This window comes from Simochromis diagramma, unplaced genomic scaffold, assembly GCF_900408965.1.
Source record: "Simochromis diagramma unplaced genomic scaffold, fSimDia1.1 OVJJ01000123.1, whole genome shotgun sequence".
Classification (NCBI taxonomy): Eukaryota; Metazoa; Chordata; class Actinopteri; order Cichliformes; family Cichlidae; genus Simochromis; species Simochromis diagramma.
Genome location: NW_024386778.1, coordinates 985,492 through 1,011,833, shown reverse-complemented (window position 1 = coordinate 1,011,833; position 26,342 = coordinate 985,492). Strand labels below are relative to the sequence as shown.

Here is a 26,342-nt window from a genome sequence, read left to right as displayed (position 1 = left end):
TATTTGTATCCCGCTGTGACTTTACTGTATAAAGAGCAAACATCTCCAACATGTCAGGAGTAGTTAGTCATTACAACAAGTGTTTGTGAACACTCAAGAATGTGGGATCCTGTTTGTCCATGATTTGAAGAGCCCAGCGCTGCTCCCGATGCAGGGGAAACCAATCCTGCAGGGAGACCTACCTCGGCACCTGTGCAGGTGAAGCCAAAGGGAAGATTTGCTTCACCATATCTTCTAGTCTTTGTCTTAGAATGAAGTTGGTTTGGAAACATATTCAGCGATGCTTCATCTCCTGCTTTGCGTTTGTGTGGGCGCCCCGTGCTAGCAGTGTCCAAGCGTTGTTTTTTTGGGGGGGTTTTCCCCTTTTCGTACCGCGCCCCCCCCTGCAATGGCCCCACACTTTGGGAAGGTCTGGCCTAACATATGAAACAGGAAAAGACCGCCGTGTAATCCATTTATTTCAACAATGTAACTGTATTCTGAATACCACCTTTTTAAACGGTGACTGTAACAGAATACAGTTACTCATATTTTGTATTTTAAATACGTAACACCGGTACATGTACTCTGTTAGTCCCCAACACTGGGTACCTAGACCCTGGTGAAACCCAGTGGACATCACCCTTTGGTCTCCCTGCAACAAAGAGTTGTAGGCTTGCACAACTGCAGGCCTCGAAGGCCGGAGTCCTGCAGGTTTTAGACGTGTCCTTGATCCAACACAGCTGATTTAACCTCTGATTTGACCTCCTCAACATGTCTTGAAGTTCTCCAGAGGCCTGGTAATGAACTAATCAGTCGATTCAGGTGTGTTGACCCAGGGTGAGATCTAAAACCTCCAGGACACCGGCCCTCGAAGCCTTGAGTTGGACACCAACACCGAACCACTTAATGAGATAGTTGCCACGACTGTAGAGCAGAGGCTCAGCCCTACAATAAAGTGCCACACACTGAATTGCACCTTCCAGAAAATGTGTTTAACAATTTGAAATGTCACAGAAATGCCATGAAATGGACGTCCAGCATAAAAACACCCACTTGTCTAAACCTTATTAACTGAGTAGCCCTGAGACAAAAGCGATGGTGTTTTAAGGCTGCTGGTGGCAAACAATGCTGACTGTATAGCGCAGCAGGAATGCCTGTCAAGTTTGAAAATACCTACATAAAATGATTGCTACAGCCGAGCGTGCATTGATCCGGTGTAATTGCAGGATTATTTAAAGTCAAACATCCCCACCCTGTGGCCAAGGACAGATTCCACTCAGTGAAAGGCAGATAAGTGTTCCTGGAAAGACCGACTCCTCTGCAGTATAACGTGCCCCCTGTGAATTACAGTCATAAGAATTTCAGTCAGTGTGCGTACTTCTGATGTATTCTCGTCTGAAGTCAGTGGTCAGCACAACTTTAAATCGATGAGATGCTTTTGGTGCTCTCCTACCAGCTGAGAGCCTGTGACACCAGCGTTTGACGAGAAATGAGACAGAGCTTAATGACGGTCTGGCAGCATTTAATAGCTCGTGGAGACACACCACTAAAACACAGTTTAAACGATGACTCATTTTATGAGTCTGAAAAGCTCTCATCTGCTGCCTTAAGTGGAATGTGTTTAACAACACTAATACATTCCTGTGATCTGGGAGATGAATTCAGCTATCGATTTTGCCCCTGCCTCTCTCACTTCAATCACAGGCTGAGCATCCTGACACCGTGAGCGGCAGTTCTCATTCATCCAGACACCGGTTTATATATCGATTTGCTGCGTGCTTCAGATTAGCCAACTCATTAGTCAACATTTTAGAGACTTTCAGCCATTTTTAATATTACATGGATGAGTGGGGACCTATTGGAGAGCCCATAGTCTCCCCATAACCACAGTGACAAACTGAGTCAGTCTGATCGATCATTAGATTACGTTCTGTTTCTCTTTTAAGCCGTCCAGTCTTCGAACATCGGTAAAGCAATCTCTCGCACAATTGTGCGTCTGACCTTGAGTTTTTATATAATGCTTGTTACTTTAGACACAAACACCTTCCTCAAAGACAATTTAGAGCTTTTAAAGAATCTTTCACAATCGCTCCTGAAATTACTGCCATAAATGGCGAAAGCTATCTTGGGATTAGTTTAATTATATCTCATTGTCTTTGTGAACCATCGGGGGGGTGAACTAAATCTCTCTCATCTCATTATAATTCCATCTGAAGCTTTCAGATACACTGAAAGTAAAACGCACTGATCTGTTGCAAGGATCCCTGTAGGAGAACTCAAGATTTGAAACAAACAAATAAATAAAATAAAAGCAAATTTCCCTGAATAGACGACAGACTGTAAACGTTCTCATGTCATCATTAAATAATTCTTTAAACACGTGCAGCACATATTTGTATGTGAAGCCCAGTTCTGTCCACTTGTCCTGAACGCTCCTCCACCGCCACATTCATCAAAAGGACAAAGTGATCTTTGATTAAAACGGCTGAGAGTGAAGAGACACCGCTGACAAATGGCCTCTCACTTACCCCTCAGCACAAGCGCCATCATAACACCAGCCTCACACGATGTCTAAAAGGAGCTAATGTCACCTTATGGTTGCGAAGGTAGTGTGTAAATTGAAAGATGATGTTTTTTGAATCCGACAGAGTGATCTGCGTCTGTTTGATTGTGGATTGACAAACTGCAAGTCGGCACAGATGAGGATCCATGTGTCGCTCTTACAAGAAAGAAAAAGAAGACCCGTTATTGTTTTTGTGTACTCTCTCTGCTGACTGACCCTCTCAGCATTTGCAGCATTGCCAGCACAAGTGGAAGAAGCTGACAGCTGGAGGCTGATTGTTGACGAGTGCTTGATTGCTCCACTTCTCCATCGCCACGAGTTTGAGATGTTTAAACACATACACCTCCGTGCAGCCACAGGACTCGTCGCTCTGTCACAGCTCTGCATGAAGTGCTCTTAGACACTCACTGGTTCATTACCAATCAAATCCTATAAACACAACAAAGTCTCTGCTCTCATTTGAAGCACCATCACACACAGCAGGAACTACAAACATGCTGGTTCAGAACTTCAACCTTTTTCTATTTGAAATGCACAAACCGACGAGGAGAGCGGTGAAAAGCAGTTCACCTTTGGCTCCACATAAGAGCAAGTCAACTGCTACTCTGGGACCAATGTGCTTAAAACCTTGACCTGACTTTAGTCGATCTAATTCTGTGAGGCACTGAGGAGGTGACTGTAAATTAGACTGAAGCACTTTTGCTGCTTCTGGGGGATGGACAGGTTTAAAAAGAAAGCAAATGAACGAAGCGTAAGAACCATTGTGAGAAACTGAAAAGTCGACAGAGCCGGTGGACGGTACTGGACCACCTACACGTCACACCTACAGCAGCTGCTCAGCCATCACATGGCAGCGCACGTTTTTGCTGAGAGCTCTGCTGCTATCGAGTCACGTGCTCCTCGGCACTCTGCGCCTTCTTAATGTGAAATTTGGATCCAAGCACAGTTACAATCAATATTATTCAACCACGCTAAATATGCAAAGGCCTGCTCACTGACTGCTTTCTGTTATACTGTGAAGTAATCAACATTATCCTGCTTAACAAGGTATTTGTAAGACAGCTTTCAGGGACTCTTAAGACACTGAATTTACTGTGATCCTGACATAAATATCATCTACATAGTGTTTGACCCGAGTAGTAAGTCTTTCAAAGATAAAGGAGGTTTCATGGTTTCATTTCCACACCACAGGAGTCAGGCTCACAAATCAGGACTTTCACTGAAACCCTGTGTGTTTGTGAGGACAGAGGCTTTTCAAGCATTTTAATGAGATTATCTGACTAAATAATACGTGTGCATAAAATCTACTGTTTTATTTGCCTGCTAATTAGATACTTAGCCCTAATTAGCAAACATGTCTGACTGTTAACCAGCTTCGGTAGCATCAGCTGATGAACGGGAATGCAACAAAACAGCATCAAACCCCCAAAACTACAGAACGACTCTGAACAGCCACTTTGTAACATCTTTGTAGAACAAAACAAACATCAGTAGTAAAAGACTCCTCTCTGTTCATCGTAAATCAGAGACATGCAGAAAATCATTCCTCATACAAACAGTACATTAGCGATGTCAGACATGCGAGTTTCCCCCTGGGATGTATAAAGTTATTATTATTCTTATTAAAAACCAATGGGTCATAGCTACAATTATCTTTTGTAGATAGTGTGACCTTAGGTGCTATTTCTGAATCACTTATCTGTGGCATTATTAAACTATGAAACTGAATAATCGTGATTATGTGAACTGATAGTACAGAAAATGATAATGATCTTTAAAAGAAAAAAAGTATTGCATTTGGATTTGAATGATTTTGTATGATCCAAAAAAACCCTCTTTTCTCTGGAATCAAGTGTGACTGAAATATTCCCAGATCCACGCTGGACCATGTTTCCCAACAGTGTGGTCTGGGAGTGTTTATTCCATCAGTGGACCTTTTCCCAGTAAGCTTTTTAAATAAATACTGCTGGCAGACACTGTTAGACATCATATACATACCAAGTAAATATATACACCAACAAGATTTGTGCCAAAAGCACATTTAAAAAACAGATAATATAAATACTGCAGCAAAATGCAGCGCTGTGTATTAGGCGAGTAAATGCTGTAAAGCCTCATACAAACGCAAAAGCACATTTGTTTCAGTTCATGAGAAAACAAGTGCAAATCCTGGACTCTCTACAGGAAATCGCCAGCGTAATAGAGGCGCCATCAACGGAAAGCCTGAGAGTCAATCTCTCTCTCTGTGATCTCAGTGAAAGGGGCCTCAGGTGAAGACAGCTGTCACCCTGATCTACAGCCCCTGGCAGCCTCAGTAATGTAGGCCAAATTGCCTGAGTCGCTGGAAATGATGCAGTCATTGTGGAGGAAATTGGAAATCAATTCTTGTCATCACTGAACATAACTCCTTTTTTTAGCAGAGCCAGGGCTCAAATATAGTTGTGTAGGCTTTGGCAGCTCTTACAAAGATACCGCTGCGTAGGCAAATGGAACCGGACAGGAGCAAGATAAAGGGATGAGGAGAGGATACGGCTGATGGGAAAAGCCCCTGGAACACTTTAATCCTAATTCTGGTGTCAGGTTTTACCATGGATCCTGAGTGAGTGTAGATATCATCCCAAAGAAACAATAAAAAGGTACATTAAAGATATATTTTAGTATCTGTGAGCCTATACATCCCAAATACCCCCAGGCAGCATGTGACCCCCCCCCCCCTCCCCCGAATATTAATTGATAAATATAGAACCACTAAATAAAGATTCCCTTGTCGTCCTGCCGTTCTGTCCTCGGGGTAACGAGTGCTCATTAAAGAGGTTTCTCACCAGTAATTCTCTGTAGTTCTCGGTAATGAGGTTTCCGAACGCTCTCGGCGAGAAAAGGTTTGGTTTCCTGGAACTCATCTCGACATTGTTTACAACTTGGTTTATTTCTTCAAGGAGACTTTCGCCGTCCCACACAGCGTGTGAAAGTGAAGACAATAACGGCGCATTAATGAGTTATAAACCAGCTTTCTCGCGGACTCAATGGCTGCTCGTATACTCTGTGTAACTCGTGTAGGTCATAGCACGAGGCATGACACAGTACAGTGCTCCTGCATGCCGAGTACCTCATAACGACGCTCCCAAGGGCGCTCGGGCTCAATAAGAAGCAATCAGCAATGGCGGCGTACCCTCTCTGGCTCAACTCCATCTTCCCACAAGGCACTGCTCTGAGTCAGACCCCATCCATTATGCATCAAAACCTGCACTACAAATCTCCTCAAATAGAACAGAGTGACAGGCTTGATAAAGAACAATCGACCGAGGGGAGGGAATCAAAGCGCAAAAATTCCCAGGATAAAAAATATCCTGTTTTTCTCTCTGATGCTGCTCTTTGTTTTTCTCTGTTTGTCTTGTTATTTGAGCTGTATGTTCATGTCTCTCGTGGGACGTTTGCCAAGGCGCAAGTCATTCGTCATCCTAATTGGTTGTGTTTAGAGAGCAACTGTTGTTGTTTGATAGAGAACCTTTTCCACTCCTTCTGGTCAAAACAAAGCCATAGTTCTGCTATGAAAGGCGGATAGCTATGGAAACAGAAGTAGCCACAGATGTGATTATTGTCTGTTCATCTCAAAGTTGTTGCCTTTTTTGCCTCAGTGTGTTCAGCTGTTGCAGTCTAGCATCCAATATCTTTACACGCCGGGAGCGCACTCAGACTTTGCTGCATGGAAGCTAACAGTGTACTCTTAACACGTTAGTGAAGAAGTTGCTGTGTACGAAACGATGTAAAGAAAACTCGACAGGAAAAAAGGTTCCAGACCACTTTTTAAAATCAAGATAAGTTGAAATTAATAACGACCTTATTTAAGGACAAAAAAACCCCATAAAGAAACAAAACCACTTATCTGAGAAAACAAAATCTCAACAGAGGAAATTACATTTAAAGTAAATACAGAGAAACCGAGAAAGCCAACGGATCGGTAATAAACAGATTAAAAGCACACAGTTTATCCAGCATTTACTTGTGCCTGTGAGCCGCTTAATCAAATATTTTGTTCACAGAAAAATTGCTTTTCCTGAAAATGATCTGTCTAAATATGAGGTTTGGAAAGTAAATGTCAAACAGACTTTCCATGATTCAGCTGGAATTGTGGGAATCAAACGCAACATTTTGGTTGTTGTTTTTAAATTCAAACCAGAATTGGCCAAACAATAAATCGAGGCAAGCATTTCCACTTTACGCTAACTTTGTGAGCACATTTGGGGCACATTTTTAACTTGTTTTCTAACAACTCACCTGCACTCACCAGGGTTAGCAGCGAAGGACAAAGTCAGCCCCTGGGTGATATATTGGACAGGAGGGAACTGTGGGAAATCCATCTATGTCAATCTGCTGCTTTACATGGTAACAGTATTTCTCATAACGGCCCATTTTTCACTCCATCTAATCTCCTCGCATCTTTCATTTCCTCCCACCCTCTCCTGTCAGATGGACATCTAATGGCACTGACCAACCATCATTCATATTAATGCGTATTATCTGTGAAATCACATCAGGTCATAAAGATTTTTAATTCATGCAGGTTTTGTAAAAGTTTCACAAGAACTCTTTGCAAGGACAAGGGGGGCATGTTCAGTGCTCACCGCAGTGCGGTCGGTCCTCACAATGTAAAGTGTCCTCCATCATGTTTGGGACAAAGACGCCACCACAGTAGATGGGACATCAAATGATCAATATGTACTTTAAATTACCGTTTTAATTCAAGGCGTTTTGCAAAAAAAAGTGTTTGCAGCCATTTTTTTACACTAACCCATTTTCGAATGTTCAGAAATAATGGGACACAAACAGATTTTAATATAAAATGTTTAATACTTGGATGAAAAATGTCTGCAGTCTGTGCAGCCTGAAATGTAGAAATCATGTTCGTCGTTGTGTTTTGTGCCTTGGACCTTTGCTGCAGTTGCTGCTTGTTTGTGGATCTTTCTGCATTCAGTTTTGTATTTGTTGGATTTAATGCAAACGCTCTTTTGGTGTGAGATCAGCTAACTGACTCGGCCATTTAGGAATATCCTGTTTCTTTTACATTGAAAAACCTTTGGCTTGCCTTTTCAGTATGCTTTGGTCATTGTCCAGTTTGTACTGTGAAGTGCAGCAATCACATCAGCAGTAAACACTACTGACCTGGTTCCACTGGCAGCCGTACACGACAGTGTTAAGCAGATGATGTGGTCTGTTTTGAATCATCTTGGTTTCATCTGTGCAAAGATTTTGTTTTTGTTGTTTTTACAGACTCTAATCTCACCAGACTGGTCCTGAGTGAAATCAGAGGTTTGCAGCCTGCTGTAAACTTGTCATTTCCATTCATGAATCCATATCTTGATTGTAGACTTTGACAGTCTACAATCAGGGTTGACAGACTTTTAAATATTAGCATTAATTGAAATGCCTACAACATGTTTATGTAGATGTTACTCAAGGCTCGTGACTCATGCTCATTTGTAATGACGTTGAAAGGCACAGAAATGAATCCACACAGTGAAATGTACCAGAAGCTGACGTAAAATCAGATTCTTTCCTGTCCTGACGTGTGGTGGACGTGTGGTTGCATAACACTACCCCGAGAAACACTGCAACCAAAGGTGCCAGAGGCAGAGAGAGACAGAGGACACGACCATGTTGGAGTGAGGTCCCAGTGCGCCACCACTTCAAGGCATTGTCCCAAGTCTTACATGGCTTCTTCCTACACAAACAGGGTTTCTTTTCCCTGCTGGTCAGACAAGAAGCCAAAGTCAAAGTGGGATGTTGTGTGCTATACTATACTGCTAACTCAACAGCTTGAATACTGCTGCTTGTTTCCACATGCTCGTGTGCACGCTGTGAAACCACAGCATGCACATAGGTGGTGTTTTTCTAGGCTGAAAACACTATGCTTTGCAACTTTAAAGTAAGCAGTTCAACTCCCAGCTTAGTCCTCTCAAACTGCCATGTTTTTCTCTCATTTTAAAATGAATCCACTCTAAAGCAAACTATACTGACCCCCGTCCTTAATCAAACAGTTTTATTTATGTATCCCAAAATCACAACAAAAGTTGCCTTGAGGCACTTTAAGGGTAAAGAACCGATATTAATAGAGAGGAAACCCAACAATCAGTCAAACCCCTGTGAGTTATGACTCCCAACACTAGCCAGGGTAAGACAGATGATGAATACAAGTGTATATGTTGACTTTGTCAGAGCATACTGATGTATAACCACTCATGTGAAGTAATGCACCAGTGTGGAGAAAATAAGTCTGCGGATGCTCGTGCAGCCGACGTAAACCACAATCTGACATCGGTGTGTCTGTGGCCTACCCCCACAATAATACAGACCCTACAACAGTACAGAGAAAACCTCAACAATCAGATGAGCTTCTATGAGCAAGTATTTGGCATCAGTGGGAAGGAAAAACTCCCTTTTAACAGGAAGAAACCTCCAGCAGAACCAGGCTCAAGGAGGGGCGGAGCCATCTGCTGTGATTGGTGGGGAGTGAGGGGACAGAGAGAGGCAAAAACACACACTGTGGACAGCGATAATAAATATTTATAAGAACAATACTGGTTCTTTCACTAGTAAAGTGCAAAAATACCACATTTCTGGTACTTTTTCTTCCCGTGCGTTTCATTTGGTGCTTACTTACAGTCACATTTTTCATTCATATATGAATGTAGAGGTAAGAAACAGTGCCACTGCTGGAGATGTAGACTTACAGAGGAAACTGTAACAATCTCGGTACAACGTTACACACTGAGAGCAGAACATCTGGAAAGCTACAGCAGCTCAGTGTGGCAGGTGTGCATGAAAATGCACATATAAAACAGGAGCGAGGTGTGAGCCACACACTCATGGCTGTTGATCCGATCTTTCCAGGTCATCCTCCATCTGCTCAGCCTTCAGCAGAGCTTCAAGCAGAACACGCAGCAGCATATGTCTGTGTTTGGACTGGAGAGCTGAGCTGAGATCATTAGGTCCACCTTTCATCTGGTCCTTTGATGAGCCTTGCTATCTTTGCAGCTGTGGCTTAAAAGGTGGATAGCACACAAACTTTCTATGCAAAAACATTCATTAGGATACACCAACAAGTGCCCTCCATAAGGTGAGTTATACTCTTCATCACACCAACTTCTTTTGTAAGAATTCTTAGAGAAAGACAGAGGTTATGAGTCCCTGAGCTGTATTATGTCCACAAATAACAGACAAGTTATTTTAAATTGTATCTTTACTGCTTGTAGCCTCTGGCAGTGACAAAACCAGCTCACCAACAAGCTGAATTTGGAAAGTTCTTGCCATGGTGTGCAGTGTGTCCTTCGACAAGTGGAGCAGATGAAGAGTATCTGAACGTCGCGTCCTTAGGAAACAGGAAAAAGAATCCAACAAAGACCCGAGTCTATACCTCCACTGTCTGCCTAGTTTAATAAACTGCTGCACGCATTTCAGATTTTCCTGCCAAAATATAAAGGAAGGGGGTGGCTCAAAACTTTTGCACAGTACTGTACATTAGGGAAATAAACAACAAGTACTAACACAAAAGTAGCACAATGCTTTTCACTATACTGAAAGCATAATCGATGCTTACGGTATGAGAGCAGTATGGAAGTGCTACTACATGGTGTGTATGTGGATCTTGTTCTTTTATTCTTTCCCCATTTTTGAAATGATAAAAAGCCAGAACATTACTGCTTAGTGACTGTACATCGTCTACTGTAGAGTGTAAATGTTTAATTATCCAGGATAAGTGCCAGCACATCCAACTATGAGCCTATATTACTGTGTAATGTCTGCTCATACCGTGAAAATGTGCACGTTTATTTTGTTTTGGAAAATAATAATAAGCTTAGATTTTATTCTGACGCCGTAGCAGCAACAGGGCTGTGCTGTTTTCTTCATATTGACCATCGACCATCAGATTAGAGAATATACAGTTTGTAATATGGGCTCATCTGCAGGTCACCCAGATATAGAAGTGGCTTGAAGTGCTTAAGTCTGCTTATAATCTCTGTATAATCCCCCACTCAAGGCTGACTGTGATGCAGCCTTCCCTGGGGGAGGCATGAAGACGATCCTACAGGGCCTATCAGCTCGACGCTCTGATGAAAAGCACCATCTGATTTACAACTGCAGCTAATTGGAGCTCCACTGTGCTAATTAAATCAAGGAGCCACCTGGCATGTGAAGAGCAGTGCGCATGTGTGTGTGTGTGTGTCCTGTTTGTGTAGACATTCCAGATGATACTCGAGTAGATTTTCTACACTCTCAGCGGCAGCATCAGCCTGGCCCTTTCCCTCATTTGCAAGCAGCCACATAAGAGCCTGAACCGCTTGGATGTCCTACAGTTTCCACAGTTTGAACCGTAAAAAATGTCGAAATTTCTTGTTAGCACTTCAAACAGGCAAAGAGGCAATTACAGCGTTTTGTTGTTTCACCAATGCCCCTGTGACACAATTCTGACATGGAGCCCTGCGTTAATACAGCTGACAGAAACATTACATTCCTCAGCCTCTATGAAAAACTAACCGAGCCATATTAATGCCTCCGTTCCCACCACCTCAATCTCCTATCTCTCTCAATCACCCTTATCGTTCTCTCCCCAGCCCTCTCCTCCTCTTTCATTTCCGAGACAGTCTATCATTTGGCCAACACGGCGGCATGATTGTGGCTTCCGCTAGAGGGGGAGAGCCGAATGCTATCATCACTCCCAGGGCCATAATCAATAGTGTCAGTGATGGCGATGGCAGAAGGCGAACGGTGGATTGCTACGGGGTCCTTGGAGATCATATTGGAGGGCTTTGTCTTTTCTCTGGCTCTCCCCACAGTCCTGTTAAATTATTCTGCAGGCGTTCCCACTGTCAGCCTCCCTCCGCTGAGGACTGCAGGCAGGGAAACACTATTCTGTTAGAGAGGATATGGAGCTCGTGTTGCCTGTTGAAAGGCTTCCAAATGTGTAGCTGCCAGATTGTGCTGGTATATTCGAAAAGGAGAATTCACACAGTGCTTATTTTCAGCCATGCTATGGGCTTAGTGAGAGGCATTCCAAGGCTGCTGACATTTCATCTTTCTGTGGTCATTTTCACTCACTGATGTAATACTGTTTTTGTCATTGTGGTTACTGCAGTGTTGATGGAGGCTGTAATAGCCTTTTTAAAAGCCATAATATTTTTTATGCTTCCAGCGCAGAGCCTAAAAATGTTTTCAGCGGAAAAGGATTTATTTCAGACGATATGCTTTACAACGTTTTGCGGTGCAGCAGGAGGAAATCACAGGAGGTCGACACACCAGTGGGACAAGCTCGGAGTTTGGAAATCACTCCCAGGTAGTTCATCACACGAGCAATAGTAGCAGTAACGACAACCCGTATTAATTCACAATTCACTTTTATTGAATTCAGCGTCAAATATAGATGACAGTTTCCACCTTTGTCGAACGTATCAGAACAAGCAGTACCAGCAGGCTTTGGCACTTTTAGTTTGTGTGCCTTCACAGCTCTGTGTAGTGTTAAGCTGACCTCATGAACACAGTGCTCAAATACTTAAAGGAACACTTTGAAAATACATCAGGACTCAGTGGCTGTCTGTCCTGACACTGCCACATCATTTGATGGAGGTGAAACTCATCGACCTGCAGAGGGCTGCATTCAAAGACGCCCTCTGTAGGTCGATTTCATTAAACCAGCTCATAACACAGTCGTGTGTTTGCCCCCCACGTGCTTCTCTGCATGTCTGACAACATTGGTCCTGCATGATGTTCTCCACGGCTTCTCCAGACTGTGAGTAACACAGGCCAGGTCGGGTGGTGGACCTGCCATTGGGCTCCACGGTGCCAGGCAGTGAGCAGCGGGCCCACTAGAGGACGTTACATCAGTGGGCTGCTGATCTTCCTTCTTGCACAAAGGAGCAGATACTGGTCCTCCTGGTGGGTTAAGGACCTTCTACAGCCCTGTCCATCTCTGCTGCCTCATCTGTGCATTCTTGTTAATTTCATTAACACCAAAGCAGCTGAAACCGATTAACGACCCCCTCTCCTACTTAACTGACCAGATCAATATCCCGAAAGTTGAACTCACCTGATGCTACATTCTGATTAAAGAGTTTGTCATTTTTTGGAGTATGTATACTGGGAATTGCACACTTAAAGCGTAGATATCCAAATTATTTCACGGTGCCATGCGATTCTGATTTCACAGGGTGCCTGTAGTGTTACAGACTCAGTTCTTTATTAACATACGTTGAGTGTGTTTGTGTGTACTGTATACAGATACAAGAGAATCTTAGAGATGCTGTGACCTAGCATTGTGACAGATTCTGTAATTCCAGATGCCATCACCTCAAATGTAAACACTGTACTCCGAATGACTAAAAGCAATTGAAGTCTGTGCGTGATGAGGATCCCTCTGAGTTACGCATTCCAGTTCTTTGACACTATAAGCTTCAGGTCAATCCTATGAGCCATAAAGCTCCAGGCGCACTGCTGCTCTCATTTCTCCGTTAAAAGGCTTCAGAGAAATCTGTCCTCACAGGGGAAGGCATAAAGAAAACAGGCCATTGCTGGAAAGACATGGAAAACAACCTGCATAGGCTGCACTGGGCCTACTAAGCTGCCTGGCAGCAACAGCTCACTATTACAGAAGGCTTTTAAAGATATGCTCAAACTAACCTGTTATTTTAACAGTTGGGACCTTTTGTCAAGGTTTCATTACATTTCAATAAAATGTCCCGCGCTTTTCAGCACTGCATGAAATCCTTACAAGCAGACAGCAGCCCAGTCTCAGCCAGCGTAGGACCGTGTCGAGGTGTTCCTGGGGTTTCTCAGTCACTCATTAAAAGGCATGCAGAGGGAGGCGCCTGATTATTCAGCCGAGGTGCAGGACGGCTTCACCTTACAAAACGCAGCACATATTTTGAAGGTAAGGAAAAGGCTTTTTTTTGAAGGACGGGGAAAGGAGCTACAGCGAGGGCAGAGAAAGCAGAAAAGATACAATTTCACAGCTGAGCACGCCCGCTTGGTTTTCCGGCGTGAGCGGGAAAGGATTTCACACCTGAGGTAATAACAGAGCGGAGGCAGAAGATAGGATCACATTTTTACACTGCTACCCATCTTTTTCTCTTCATCAGGGAAGATGGTGTTACCCTTTACAAGGTCTTAAACTATCACATGCTTTAAAAGAGCAGCACAGTGTCTTACATTCACTTAAGTTCACTTGTGCTCATTTTTCCAACTTGTGCCTCCATTCATCTGATGCCAGATTTACCAGCATTTCCGTGTCACTCATTGTAACGGTTAAAGTGAATTAAAGGTTTCTGTCTAGCTTTCAGAGCTTCTAAACACATATAAAGCTTTTACGTTATATGATGATGACGTACTGTGATTAGGCACACATGATCCTGGCTAAAATCTGGATGATAAAAATGTGCTAACACTGTTCAAGTGCAGGCTAACACAGCTTCCACATCTATCTCTGTGGAGAGAGTAGCTCATGCCCACCGAGTCAGATGCAGTTTTTCAACAGCTTTTAAAGAATCAAGTTAAGTGAGAGTCTGGCTCCGAGCTCAGCACGGTGCTGTTTTCATAGTTAGCTAAGACTAAAGGGAACTACAACGTTTTAAAAAGGAAACTTTTAGAGAAAAATACATTAACTTGCCTAGCATAGTGTCAAGAGGTGCAACTGCAAATAACAATAGACCGATATTAGTGTCTCCCAGTGTTTGAAATACTTACACTAGTGCTGTCAAAATTAACGTGTAGATTAAGCCGTCGTCACGATTAACGCAGTTTAAAAAAATTGACGCATCTGGGGTGCAGAGTGACTCAAAATCCCTGAAATGTTTCTGTCAGCGCATTTCGGGCAGTTCGTCCAAGCAGAGTTACCTTCGCACAAACAGGCAGTTGATCTGGTGACTGAACCAATCAACTCAATATGGAAGATGATAAACGCACATCGGCCTCTCGATGGGAAATTTGAGTATTAAAAAACAAGAAGACGGAACAGTCGACCGACATAAAGTCTCATGGACGTTGTGCAAGAAGGAATTTTCACCGAAGCGCTTCCAGCTTAAAATATCACATTGACGCGAAGCATACGTTAGCCAGGATGCTGCTAGCACTTTGGCTAACGCGTCACCCAGCTTGGACAAACCCCTCACGGAGCATCGCGGACTCAGTAAGTCGACCTCGGACACATCGACTGACGCCGAGTGGATTGCAACAAACTGCAGACCTGTTAACATCACTGAGAACCTTTACACAGCTTTGGTTCCTCGTTTCAAGGACTTGAAGCCTCCCCAGGAGTGACAGAGAGAGGATACATGTTTACAGAGGTTTCTGTTAACATGAATGTTCCAAATGTTCAATTCAATTCAATTTTATTTATATAGCGCCAAATCACAACAAAAGTCGCCTCAAGGCGCTTCATAGATACAGAGAAAAACCCAACAATCATATGACCCCCTATGAGCAAGCACTTTGGCGACAGTGGGAAGGAAAAACTCCCTTTTAACAGGAAGAAACCTCCGGCAGAACCAGGCTCAGGGAGGGGCGGGGCCATCTGCTGTGACCGGTTGGGGCGAGAGAAGGAAGACAGGATAAAGACATACTGTGGAAGAGAGACAGAGGTTAATAACAGATATGATTCAATGCAGAGAGGTCTATTAATACATAGTGAGTGAAAAAGGTGACTGGAAAGGAAAAACTCAATGCATCATGGGAATCCCCCGGCAGCCTACATCTATTGCAGCATAACTAAGGGAGGATTCAGGGTCACCTGGTCCAGCCCTAACTATATGCTTTAGCAAAAAGGAAAGTTTTAAGCCTAATCTTAAAAGTAGAGATAGTGTCTGTCTCCTGAATCCAAACTGGAAGCTGGTTCCACAGAAGAGGGGCCTGAAAACTGAAGGCTCTGCCTCCCATTCTACTTTTAAATACTCTAGGAACAACAAGTAGGCCTGCAGAGCGAGAGCGAAGTGCTCTAATAGGGTGATATGGTGCTACAAGGTCATTAAGATAAGATGGGGCCTGATTATTTAAGACCTTGTATGTGAGGAGCAGGATTTTGAATTCAATTCTGGATTTAACAGGAAGCCAAAACAGGAGAAATCTGCTCTCTCTTTCTAGTCCCTGTCAGGACTCTTGCTGCAGCATTTTGGATTAGCTGAAGGCTTTTCAGCGAGTTTTTTGGACATCCTGATAATAATGAATTACAGTCGTCCAGCCTGGAAGTAATAAATGCATGAACTAGTTTTTCAGCGTCACTCTGAGACAGGATATTTCTAATTTTAGAGATGTTGCGCAAATGGAAGAAAGCAGTCTTACTGTGTTGTTCAATAGAGTTTGTATATTTTCCATTTTTTCTCGAGTCTCTTTGCTCATGCAAAATGAAATGTGATTAATATAGAATAAAAATGATATTTAATCATGATTAATCAAAATGAATCCACAGTAACCCTGTGATGAATCTGATTAAACACTTTAATTGTTTGACTAAACTAATATATATTATATATTAGTTTCGTTGCATTTCACAGGAGAGAGCCTGTAAAAGACTGAACTATTCAAATTCTCTTTGAATTTAAGCATTTAACATTCTTTATGTTTGTTCTACATTTATTTCATTGTATTGCATAAATGTCTGTTACAAGCTCAAATATAAAGTTGATAAAGTGTAATTGCAGCCAGGCTATTGATCAACTAATGCGATTAATCGCAATTAATTACAGAAACGTGTGCAATTAATTAGTTTGTTTTTTAAATCTATTGACAGCACTAATTTACACTGAAATAAAGTACTGCTCCTTTAACCACACAGCCACAGTTCATCACATCAAAGGAAGCGCGTTACACTAAAGTCTTCTAGTTCATCGTATGTGACACACAGGTTTTTGTGAGCTTTGGAGACTCATCATCAATGTCCACGCCATCGTGTTTGTGCTGGTAGTGCTTTCTGCACTATTATTAAATTATGTCACGAATAACAAAGCTCGTTGTGTCCAAAACACTGGCCCTTCAGTCGTGGTGAATCCTGAATCCTGCAGCATCCTTGATGCGGTGAATCGAGCTCGCCAACCTTCGTTCACTTTTCTGGTTCCAGTGAAATAATTTGGTGGTAGCCAAATCGTTCACACACGAAGGCTTCACATGGATTGATGTTGGCTTTCTCCATCTTTAGTATACAGTCTGTATCTGGATAAATAAAAACTTCATATGACGACAAAGAGAATCAGAAACGTTATCTTAACTCATCAGGAGTGAGACATGAACCCTCCACACATGTATCCAACATTTCCAACAGCTCTACAGACGAAGCGGCCGACGCTGCAGTCTGTGGGGACGCTCACAAACACAGAGGACCTCTTCTGACACGATGACGCCCATCTTCATGTTCTCCATTCCCTCCTTTCAGCCTTGCTGCATTCCATCATTATGCAGAAGCCATTCCACTCATTAGCTGTCAGTCAGGGTAAAGCTGAGGAATCAATCTGCTGTTTTATTAAGGGCCCACTGGCAAAGGAAGACATGCACACCTCATATCTGCAGCAGAGGATAATCAAAACCCATAATTGCTTTTTAAATCGCAAAGTTAATGACAAGATCTCTTGATTGTAATGCATTGTAATCATGTCATTAATATGGATATGACTGCAGCACTGGGAGCCATCTGTTTGGCTGAAGGAGCTCTGGACGCTTTCCAAGAGACATACTCATTTCAAGGACTGTATTTTGGCCAACGACCACAGGCAACATAATCAATGTGAATGCCGCCACCAGCGCTGGGAAACGAGGGACCCAAATTGATCCATCAATCACCTATTCAGACAATGTTTACTCAGCTTTGGCTCACTTCGCAGTTATTCACACTCGCAGATGAAAGCTCCAATAAAAAAGATGGCAGGGAATAGAGAGGGGGGAACAGGCAGTCTTTACACAGGGCTTCAGTGTTCGCTTTTGGTGAGGTAGGTGATTGCCTTGGGTTACCTCTGGGTGGAATCAATTATAAAAGCTTTTTAAAAGGCCCTCTTTGGTCTTCACTGAAAAGCGCGAGGCAAGCAAGCTCCTGAGGTATCTCGCATTACTCCTTTTTATGTCCTAACATCAAACTGTCTCTTTCTTTTAAAACTTTTCCGTACTTACTGCCAGAGTGGAAATGTGGGACATTTGAGATGTTATTGCCAAACTTCAATTGCCTCGCCCGCTCCTTCTTCCTGTTATGTCGACTGTATTTCCAGTACAAAAAGCATATGTTGCTTTTAAAGAAGCGTTCAGCAGCAACTGCTGCCGCGTGTTTGTAAGGTGGGACAAATCCAACCTTCCTTTTTTCTGTTAGCTTCACTTTGTGTTTTAGCTTTGAAAGAATGAAAAGGCCTAACCCTCCATTTGTCCTGACGGGGGTCAGACAGTTTAGCCTCCGTGTTAAGAGTCTGTAAAGGCCAGAAACTGCGCGACTGAGTGTAAGAAAGGAAGAAGATTTAAGGGACGCAATACTAAAAAATGAACTGGATTCATAAAATAGAGCATACAGCAATGTTACTAATGTCTGCTGAGTTGTGTTAGAGAAACACAGTCGAGACAGGAAAATCTGGGAAATGTTGGAGTAACTGCTCCATTGATGATGATGATGATGAATGTCAGACTGACTGGATGCAAAGGTGACTACAGATACATTTACATGCAGTCAGTCCTGTTAGTTCTGCTCTGAAGTACACCTCATTTGGCGAACAAAAAAAGGAGAAGAAATAAGAAAGCTTAACTTACTGCACACAACACTTGCCGTGCCAGCCCTGCACCTAATTTGCAGCAGTTTCCAGGAGTTAGGAAACTCTTGAAAGAGAACATTCTTCTTACATCTTCCTCGTATAGCTTGAAGCATCAGAATGTGAAAACTACACGCTACCGTCTGTCTATTACATTGATTTTCCAGGCAATTTAAATTTAGGCCTTTCTCTTTTTTTACCTGCTGAAACATTGCAGTGTTGGGTTTTTTAGTCTGTGTCTAATTGGCAAGCCTGCCTACACTCCCTCAGAGCAGAGACAGTCTGCAGGGAGGAGAGCAACCAACGCTACGCATCTCATCTCTCTGCAGATTTCTTCATCTCGTGTAATTAATTGCATCTTTAAAAGAACAAAATGTAAATACACCACTGACACGCTGCCAATTAATTTTCAATCGCGGTCTTCCTGACGCTTTCTGCTCAACCGAGAGGGAAATCAAAAGTTTTTAGAGGGTTTTACGAAAGCTTTAATAGTGTCCCTTTGTTCCCGGCAACACGTTGTGAAAAACGCATTCAGGCCTGACAAAGTGTTCCTGCTCCGTGTAATCAATTCCCTCAGCATCCACCAGCAGAAGACGACAGGGTGGGTGGGTGTGGGTGGGGGGGCATCGTCTCTGCGTGTTCTTTGATCGTGCAAAACAAACTTCTTTTCATATGGAAGAAATGTGGATAAAGAGAAAATCACCTAATCTACAAATTTTCTTTCATTCGGTGCTGTAGCTGGTGATTAAAAAGGTCGGTAATCATCGAGGTCGATTACTCCTCCAACCAGATCAGCAATCGTGTGAATGCTTTCAGTGCTCTGAAGCTCTCGTGCCTGCAATAACATTAAGCTGCTTTTAATGTGGATGGACTTCAGTATCCAGTATGGCTCAGCAAAGGCCCATCATCTCCACTCATGACTGATAGTTTGTCAATCAACATGATTTTTTATCCTATTTATTTATAATATCAGTGGTTTAATTATCGTTGTATTCATATTTGATTTATTCTGCGTCATTATGGTGTCAGTATCTCCGACACACTGTCAGCGCACATGGGGAGGGAGGCTATTTCTGTCTGCTGGTTTTAATGGTGTAGTACAGCTTAATGTGCATTTGCAGAGTAGTTTTCCTCTTCTCGCCGTTACCTTTTCCTGTCATTGCTGAGTAGGGCGTGATGATGAGTCTTTTTCCACACTAATAAAAAAGGTGTTTAAGCCAACTTAGGAACTCTTTCCTGGCATTTTTATTTTCTCTTTGCTATTTGGGCTGATTGGGACCTGATGAATGTAAAAACACAGAATTATCTTTTTACTTTACTGTTACAACTAATGTAATGTTGTGCCCTTAAACAGGGGAAACAGTGAGCAGAGGTGAGAGGATGGCACGGACATGCAGCTCTCACTCGTCTGTATTGAGTGAAGGTTAGTGATGTGCGAATCATGAACGAATCGTTCAGAACTCGAGAATCACTTTACTGACTCGTGAATCATGATTCACAAGCCCAACGGACTCACTGACTCATCCCTGTTGCTGTTAGCAAACTCATTTCAATAGTGAAATATATCTAGCTTATAATTAAAATTGTGGGGGGGAAAACAACAGCCAGTTTCTTAACAGAAACATTTCTGCTCTGAACTGGAAGAAAAACCCTGAGTAGAAGCTCACATCAAGGCAATAGCTCCTCACTCACCCCCTCCCTCCTGTGCGGAATCGTAGCGCCAGCGAATCACTGGGGGTGATCGTTGACGCATTTGTAGACCGATTACGTCACAGCGACGCGCCGAAGCCTGTCCAAAATCGTAGACTCCTCCGAATGCGGCCGACAAATGCGTCCTTCATTTCCCCAAATTTGAAGGATGGGTCGGGTGTGTCCTTCGTGGCCCACCATATCCCAGAATTCATAGCGCGGCCCAGCCAAACTCCAGTTTCCGGCAATGGCGGCCGCTACTAAGTTTTAAAATTACTCTTATTAATCTTTCTGGGTCACAACATAAACTTTTAACATATTTTCAGGTGAGAAAGTAGCTGTGTAAACATCAAATATCTGCTCAGTTTATCAAGACATCACGTATTTGCAAAAGTGCTCCGATGTTTTTGCAGACGTCTGTTACCCACCAGCTCGATAAAACGCTTTGACATGGCACCCTGAAGCACGCCCAGTGATGGGAATAACAGTTACGGCATTACTAATGGCGTTACTTTTTTCAGTAACGAGTAATCTAACTAATTACTGTTTCTATCGTTACAACGCTGTTACCGTTACTAACAAGAAAATGCGGTCGCGTTACTATTTTTCAACAAGCAGACGGTTGAAGCTGTGTTCAGGTTACCGCATCTTATATCAGTTGCACGGAAGTAGCTGTAAGTAATCTGGACGCTGCAGCTTTAAGCAGCTGCGTGCTCCCGCGGACAGCAATCACTTTCTGGTAGACGATCAGTTTTTGGCACAACTAGTGATGTGCGATACCACTGATTTCCTTTCTGATCCGATACCAAGTAAAATCCAGGGTGGTATCGACGACACTGATCCGATACTCTGTACAAAAACTTAATGTTTCATTGTATTTCATAATACAATATAGAATTGCATTATGTCATTGTAATAATAATATAAGGATATAGCTTCACAATGATTACAGGACATCAGACTACTTGTTCTTATTGCTTAATGATGCAGAATAATCATATAGAAATAAAAAACTTGAAGGTGAGCGCAATTGAGCATGTTGCCTGCCTGCAGCACTAAAGGACTCCTCGTCCTAGCAGCACCTGTCCTCCTCTTCAGTTCACCTCAACATACACTCGTCATATTCTGTGATATGATTTACTCTGAGGTGTTTCACGAGGTTAGAGGTGTTGCCACAACACCTCACTGTCTTGCCACATGTATCGCAAACCGCGTCTTGGCTGTTTGTGGAGGTAAAATATGTCCACACGTGACTTTGTTTACGCTCAGCCATTGTTGGGAGTGCGCACGCCAGGTGCAGTGTTGCCAACTTAGTGACTTTGTCGCTATATTTAGCGGGTTTTCAGACCCCCTTAGCGACTTTTATTCTAAAAAGCGACTAGCGACAAATCTGGTGACTTTTTCTGGTGTTATTGGAGACTTATTTATGACGACTTTTTGACGTGAAAGCGCGGATCGCTCTTCTCAACAAGCAGCGGTGCTGCTGTGGGCACCTCACCCGTGCCAAAGCGCTCACGGGCGGAGGATAGTCCTCCCCCGCTGCTATCAGAGCAGGAGACGTTCACGCCTGTGCGTCCAAACGGCAAATGAATCGCGCATGAGCGAAGCTGCTGCTCCTGCACTGACTGTAACGCAGCCAGTTCTTCTTTTACTGTTATGCTGTTTTGTGGATCACAAGCTTTAAAACTACTTATAAACACACACTCTCACACACAAAGTAACTCCACCAGAGCGCCTATTTCGGGTCACTTTTGCCGGTCCAAGCCCGGCTAAAGGAGCAGGGTTGGAATTGTGACATAAAAAAACAACAAAACAATAATCGCTAAAGAAAAAATTAATTTGTAATTCTAAATAAATTCTAAATGCATTTAGGACTTTTTTTACTCACTTCATGTCTCTTCTTTTTTCTCTCTCCAACAACGTGGGTTACAATGATATCAGCATGACCAATTATGCAAATTAGGCGATGACGTCGTTTAGCGACTTCTAGAGACTTTCAGCATAGCCAATAGCGATTTTCCTTACTGAGGAGTTGGCAACACTGACCGGGGCCTGCGACACATTTACACAGCTGTGTTTCGCATATGACTATGAAAGGTGTAAGAGGAAGTAGTTCCTTCCAATTTAGACGATCCGAATGATGTAGTTTCTTTCCACTGTGCTCCTGTTAATGAAAAACTACAAATTTACCCCAAAGTACTAAAATATTAATATTTTAATATGAGAATCGATTCTAGAACATAAATTACTGGGATCAGAAGAATCGATATTTCAATATCGATCCGCACATCACTAGGCACAACACCTGGAGCTCAGGGGGCAAAACAATCGCATAAGTGCTGCTGTTTGACTGAGGAAGAATAAAATAGTTACATGACCACTTCAAGACAAAGCAACAAGGTGACATATACCAGTTTATAAATTGTGTTGATAGGCCAGTAAAACCAGAGTCATGATAAACAAGATACACGCCTGTTTTTCCTGAATAGTTTCGTCACGTTTGCTGTCTAAGGACAGCGCAGCGAGACCTCTCTGCTTATGAGCAAAAAATTTAAAAAAACAAACAAAAAACAGCCCGTTGGTGTTGGTGGAAAAATGCACCATGTCGACCAATCAAAAAATGATATGGCAACATGACATTTGGTTGTTTAGGAAGAGAGAGAGAGAGACAGCAGAAAAAGAGGGAGAGCGAGTTTTGAGATGAGAGAGATTTGTGACGTTTAGCGTGTTTGGAGTGTGTAGTTAATGTGTTGTCTTCTGTAGTGAGTGTGTAGTGTGGTCAATAGTGTTGTTGTGTGTGTCAGAACAATGAGGCGACTGCTGAGTGTTACAGGTGTTACAGCAGTGATACATCTGCTGCTGTCAGGCCTGCAGGTATCAGGCTGTTGTTCTCCTTCATCTCATAGTGGGCAGAAATATTTTTTGGAGTGGCACAAATAATTTGTGTGGTATCAGATTTGATGCAGAACAGCTGATTGTTCTGTAAATAGTTTGAAATGTTTATTTTAAAAACGCCTTGGCTGCATTTTTAGGTAAACAGCTGCAAAAAACTTTGTTTGCAAAACTCAGTTACTTTTTTGAAGAAGTAACTATATAATAATTGCCCAACATTGGTCATTATTTACTGTATTTTGCAGACAGAGTTACAGACTCTCTCCCACAGAGTCATAATACAGTCAGAGCTTTATAACAAAAATAAAAAAGAAGTATTTTTTTCAAACTTGGAGTTCAGGTTATTTTTCCTTCCAATAGTGTTAACATGCTGCACAGGTCATGAACTAGATTTATTTTAATTTTCATTGTAAGTGGGCTAAAGCAGTTAATTAAAAGTAGTCTAACATAAATGTAAATGCTGTAATTTGATTATTTTAATAAACGATGTAACTTGGATGGATTGGATGCTGGCGTGACCACAGTGCACACGTCTGCTGTTGCTCACAGTGGTCCAAGGGACGCTCAGGGAGTTTGTGTGTTCAGACACATGAAACATTAGAGGGGACGTTGAACTGGACCCCAGAGGGTTAAACTTTTTTTTTTTTTTTTAAAGTAACGCAGTAGTTAATTACTTTTAGAATCTTGTAACTCAGTGAATTTTTTGAAGAAGTAACTAGTAACTATAATTAATTACTTTTTCAAAGTAACTTGCCCAACACTGAGCACGCCACACAGGTTAAAGTATGCTGGAGAAACGGTGCAATATCCAAAAGATCCACGTGGGCTTTCTATGTGAGCACCTGCAGAGTTCAGTAATTCCACCAATGCCAGCGTCTCCCAGTGTTAGAAACTCACACCAAAATAAAACAGCACTTAACTAAGTGGAGGTGCTTTAGTGCTTCCACTAAATATTTCAAATTACAGTTACTGTAAGACAAAATCTTTCTGAATAACTGGATATTGCAGAGGGATGTGTTCAGTTTTGCTGTGTATAATTTGAAACGATGTAAAAAGATGCTGGAGTGCTAAAGAGTTGTGTTTGGAAACGTCACTGCTGTTTTGATTTCACCAGTGTAAAAAATGCTGTTTCTGTATGAGAGAATTCAAACAGATTGAAAAGTCAAATACCTGAAGAGCAACAGAGAGCCAAGCAGTGTCCATCACATGGATGTCTCAGGCATAGTTATAGCAGTACGTGGGCGTTTTACTGCATTTTACCTGAAGTGCCTTTCTGTCTAAGAGCCACTGAGACAAACAAGGAAAGAATGCTCTGCTACCCTCAGCGACTCTTGTAACGAGCTGGAGTGGGAGATGTGCTGCCTCTTAAGGGCTCGCCTTTTATTACTGCCAGTAAACAAAAGCAAACAGGAAACAAACGTGAACAAAAGCAACCTGAAGTGAAAATGTGGGCAACATTATACTCGGACGAGTACATTAAGAAAGCCACTTTGCCTTCAGTGATCTCGGAGAGATTTCTAAAGACATGAAAGCATTGTTGTGAAACTACGGTTAGTCTTCATGCTCACCGAGCAGCTGCTGCCTGTTTGCTGTCGAATGCTGATGTACTGAATGTAAAACTGATTATTTAAAAATGACCATTTGATCTCTGAAGATTTGGTTGTGTCTCATGAATGAGAGACAGCAGATAATCAGCAGCCGCCGCATCGTTACTGTAAATGTTAACTTTGTACGTGAGGGACGCGGCGTGAACTCTGCGGCTCTTATACGTGCGAGCTAAACACGTGTGACTGAATTTGTGCTGTTTGAAAGATGCCGTGACAGACAAATTACTTGTGATTATTGTATCAGTATCAGCACTAAAGTGTGGTTTTGGTGCTTCCCTCATTAAATAACATTCTTTAAAAGATGTGAAGGTCTGATTATGTCGACGGCATCTACATCCCTGCAGAACACAACGTCTTCGTGTCTGAACTGGAGCAGTTTTGTTCTGGGTCTGCTGACAGACTCTAATTACAACATAGATGCCATCGTTTGGTATTTCCAAATGAGCACGAAACATAATAAATGTTACCTGAAGATTCTCTTTATTTTCTTCAGCTTCTGTCAAACTGAACTGAGCAACTACATCTCTCTTCTCCCCTCGCCGCACCCTTCTCCTTGCAGTTTGCAAGATGTTGTATTTTTGGGCGCTCGATGTTACAAGCACAGCAGTGAAAACAAAACTGCTCTGTGATTTCACCCTCACTTGCTTCAGGCATCTCTCACAGCACCAGGAAACTGCAGCGGCACAACAAACTGCTGCAGAGCACTTCATGGATTCACAAACAGAGAAACTGTGGCTGCAACTCATCTCTCCCTTAAAAGGCTACAAAACATGATGCATATCATCTACCGGTTTGTTTTCATATATTACATTTACACGTGACTGCCGGTGCAATTATGTCTAAAATTCCTCGGTATATATTTTATGTGCAGTAATTCTGGTCGTTTAAACAGCGGTGGCGCCATTATGTACTGGCACATAATATGTAAAATCCTCCAGCAGCGTTTTGCATATTACTGTAAATCACAGGGCGGCTGCATTCTTACCTTCTGACAGTAACAGTTTTATATTTGTGTATCAACTTTGAAAACTACTCTCTGACTCTTTACCACTAAATCAACAAGGTTTCTGTAATTAATGGCTGTTGATGGAGTGGACGTGTTGGTTTTAGTGTGGCAAGAGTGCCCTCTGGTGAATTATCAGGATACACCTGTCAGGACAGCACAGCAGCAACAACATACAGTAAATGTGAAGTAACTAATAGTAAGCAAGTAGAATAGAATTCACTCGCTGGGCCCACGTCCTCATTTTAGGTCTGACAGTGTTTTAGTAGGTAAAGGTGATGCTTGGACATGAAGTGAGCTGCGGTTTGGGGAAGGCCCCGAAGGGGACTGGCGACGGCTCCCAGGCCTGGCAGATCCCCGTGTTTAAATAGAAGTGAAGTTAAAGAAATGAGAACAAGGAGGGAGGGAGGGAGGGGCACGTAAACGAGAATGAACAGCTTGCAGAACTGGGGGGAACCTATATAGATGCAACCGGAAGGAGCGTGTTTGGAGGCGTGGTCCTGCTCCTGAAATTCAGATACATGATCTCCAATAGAATATAAGTTCAAATCAACACCTTTGTGCCAGGAAAATAAAATAATTCCACATTTAAAAATAGTTTGAAAGCCTCCCAGATCTTTATCTCGACATCTTTGGACATTTACCTACTGCAACAGCGGCGTGACACGACAGATACAGATCAGCCACTGACATCGCTAAATGCCATCTTATTCCCTGATAGGCTGATATCAGCCCACGAGGCCTACAGATGATGATGCATCCCTAGGTACATGTGAGATAGCAGCTACACATTACAGTGCACACAACAGCATTTTAGGAAATAGGCGTGGGCTGGTTGGGGGGTCGAGCCC

At 42.6% G+C, this 26,342-nt stretch overlaps 1 protein-coding gene across 1 annotated transcript in view; it reads left to right on the top strand.

Annotated features, from left to right (window-relative positions):
* The window catches only part of LOC120720571, a 914,567-nt gene that overhangs the window by 604,331 nt on the left and 283,894 nt on the right, over positions 1-26,342 (top strand). The window lies entirely within an intron of this gene.